This window comes from Raphanus sativus, chromosome 8 (genome assembly GCF_000801105.2).
Source record: "Raphanus sativus cultivar WK10039 chromosome 8, ASM80110v3, whole genome shotgun sequence".
NCBI classification, from domain to species: Eukaryota; Viridiplantae; Streptophyta; class Magnoliopsida; order Brassicales; family Brassicaceae; genus Raphanus; species Raphanus sativus.
The window spans coordinates 7263878-7267807 of record NC_079518.1 but is presented as its reverse complement, the minus strand read 5'-3'; positions in this window follow the sequence as shown (position 1 = coordinate 7267807).

Sequence of the window (3930 nt, the reverse complement as noted above, 5' to 3'; positions counted from 1 at the left end):
CTGCATCGTCACTTACTCAAGCCTTAAGCCGTGAATTGAGCTGAGAGCCGCCAAAGGAATTGCTTAGCTCTCGCAGCTGCTGAGTAACGAAGTGGCGGAGAACCTTTGGGTGCTCCTCTTCTTGGAAAGACCGGAGTACCTATCGTAACAGAATTATCCAGGTTGATATCTGAAGCAGGTATGAAAGATCTTCACTATGGCTTTACAGGAAAGGGAAAGGGATGTCTCCCTAGTATCATGGCTTTGCTCACAGGTGGATCTGCATAGACTATTGGCGATGAATCCTCTCCTCTGAGCCAAGGCCTACTTTTCGTCATTTGTTGCAGCACCTAACTAAGGACATGTCCCGAAAGCTTGCTTGGATGGCGGATGTGGCTGCAGCCATTAAACCAGCAGACCAGATGGTAGCCGTAACAGAAATATCCAGGCTTATCTGAACGCAAGTACGACCAGTGTTTCACTATGGCTTTTAATAAAAGGGATGACTCCAATTGTATCATGGCTTTGCTCAGAGGTGGATCTGCCTAGACTTTTGGGGATGAATCCTCTTCCTCTGAGACAATGCGTGCTGTTGTCATTGTTGCATCATCTAGCCAGCGAGATCAACAAGGACACATCCCGTAAGCTTGCTTGGATGACGGATGTGGCTGCAGCCATTGACACATCAGACCAGATAGTAACATTGCAAGGTCGCCCAATCTTTGAGTATGTCTGTAAGATGATTCTGCGCCATAATCTCGATGAATCAAGCAGCTAGCGCCCCGCCGTCAGAGTTATAACGTACGTCATCAAGCGTTTGCTAATGCACTGCAAATGATACAATCTTTTCTCCTTTTTCCTCATCTTGTTCGTTTCAGTGCTTATTTTTTTAAGAAAAAAATCAAAAGAAGTTGCATCGTCTAGGCCATAAAAGCCTGCTTTGCAATCACTTTATCTATTTATAGTTACATTTGAGTCTCCATTCCATGAAAAGGAACCTAAGAGAACGTGTGAGTACCTAAACTATCTTCACCTATACTTGAATCATATGGTAAGATTGGCGAATTATAAATGACATACCAGAAACAAAAAGGTGTGTACTTCTCTCCACATCCTATAACCGCAAAAAAATCAAGAGATGATATTTAAATTAAATTCTTTTATTTTATGTTTTTAAGCAGAAAAACAAACAATAGATAAATGCACAACATATAATTAGCTTATCTGACATGAATAATCGTCTTCCGTAAGACTTTCAGTTATGATTTCAACATACGTTTTCTCACACAAGCATTTGCTCTACAAACCGTTAGGTTCGTTGAGACTTACCAATGAAGTTAATTATACGTGGTATTTATCAGCATTTAAAGTTTTTTCAACAAAGAATTTTAAAAGATATGCTGGAAAAGCGTGATAGAGATATAAAAAACAAAAATAAATATATATAGAAATATAATTACAAACAAAAATATCACTGTTCTCCAAGATAGATAATATATAGAATGAATAGTTGTTATTTTAAGAATTTGAAATACATATATATTTGTAAAATTTTTTGTATTACAATTGTAGCGTTACCTCAAATAAGAATAACTAGATGATAATCCGCGCCATGCGCGGAGTGAGTTTTTAAAATATGTGTATTGAAATATTACAATTAGAATGCATCTTGTAATCAAGATTTTTTTTTTTACATTTGATATGGGATGGACATTCGGATACCATTTGGTTCAGTTTGTTTGGTTCGGTTCAGTTATGTTTCGATTTTTTGTGAGTTCGATCCGGTTCGGATCTACGGGTTCGGTTTTGGGTTTTGGACTCAGATAACTCATTTTATTTTTAAAAAGTAAAATTCATATATATTTTTAAATTTCTCAAATATAAAAATAAAAAATTATTTATAACATATAAATGTATATAATGCAAGCTAAAATACTTTAACTTAACATAAAATTTGGTTAGTTTCAATATTCGGATAAGATCAAATAGATATTTGAAGTATTGGTATTTTGAATATCATTTAACTATTTAATCATGTTTTTAACTATTTGTAAATATTTCAAGTATTTTTGGACAACTTAATAACATTTATATATTTTGTATATTCTTTTAGATACTAAAATAATTAATATTTTTAAATTATAAAATATGGTTTTCGATATAATCGATATCCGAAATTTTTCGTTTCGGATCAGGTTCCGTTCTAAAAAATATCATCTTAATAGCATCTAACAATTTTTGGTATTTATAGACGTTTTTAAAAAATTTAAAATATAACATATATGAAAAATCTATTTTTTTAAATATGTTTAAGTGATTTTTTTTGATAATATTAATTAAAATAAAATGTAGAGGATACCAAATTTTTTATCAAATATTTTTTTATTTGTAATCATTAATTATCATATATACATTAATCATATTAGGTAATTTCGTAACTTTTATTTAAGGAAATAAACTCACGTAGCTTTTATTTAAGGAAAGAATTTAAGACTACTAATTAATATGATAATTAGTAATAAAAAAGTATAATATATATTTATATGGACCAATATATTTTTCTAAGGATTTCTGAGAATCATCCTAATGATGACACGTGGCTACAAAACATGTTGTAATGTTCCAGGATTTATATATAGGGATGTTTCTACATATTAAAGATAGATATTACTTTCAATTTAGAGTAAACTATTATTTTGAAATACTCAAATAAAATTGATAATATTACTATGTAATTTCTTTACTCTACCTTTATTAAATCGATAGTAACAACCATTTATGCTATACTACTTTGAACAAAACAACTTAAAAAATTATACATTAAGATCGCTAACCACTTTTAAATGGATTTAAAATATCATTTTCTTTCAACATACTTTCATTTTTATAGATTTAGAACATATTTTCCTTTACTAAGACCATAAAATAAATTGTAAATTCGTGTAAGAATACAATATACGAACCCGGCGCGTAGCGCCGGAATACCACTAGTTTAATATACAATTACTAAATTATAAAAGCGATACGTAAACAACTATCAAGAAATCAAATGCATAGTAATCAAATCAATTTTAATAACATTTTAATTAAAATTCTGTTAGAATACAAAATAATAATATAAATATAGACACTGAAATGAAAATATGTTTGGCACATAAAATCATGTTTGAGTTATACTATTACAATAAATTGCATAAATATTGATATTCAAATAGAGCTTAAATTCAAATACTCCACATACTCCACAAAATAAATAATAATACACGATAAACAATAAATAATAACTGAAAATAATATAAACAAATACAAAAGTTAAAAACAACACATGATGTAAAAGTAACTTTATTATAAATCATAAAACCTATTAATAAAATAAAATAAAATTAAAATAGATTGAAAATAGATTGAAAATAAATTGATTAAAACAATCTATTGGAAGAATATTAGAAATCAATAATTTGATATTTTCTTGAATCAATAAGACAATATTATTAATTTCTTATATATTTAGAAAAAATATAGTATGATAATCCGCGCTGACACGAAACTAGTTTATATAGAAAATAATCAACAAGAAAGGAGGTAATTAAGAAATGCAATAAGATCTAATCATATCGATCTATTTCGACAAGACGTTGTAGCCCAATGGTTAGGACGGGTCCCCGCCTTGCACCCAGGTAGGGGGTTCGATCCACGCCGGAGGGAACTACCTTGCAACGCTCTTGTCACCCACACGGATATGGGCCATGCTTTCGGCCCATTTGAAAAACTGGGAGGGACGTCTATCCGTGGGCATTCCTTCCCCTTGGGGATTAGTCTGGGCCTTCTGGGCCTGGGATACCCCCAGGTTAAACAAAAAAAAAAAAAAAAAAAAATATCGATCTATTTCACAGTTCACACGTTCTTTATTTTAGTTTACCACGACGTGAATTCTCATTCTATGCATATTCC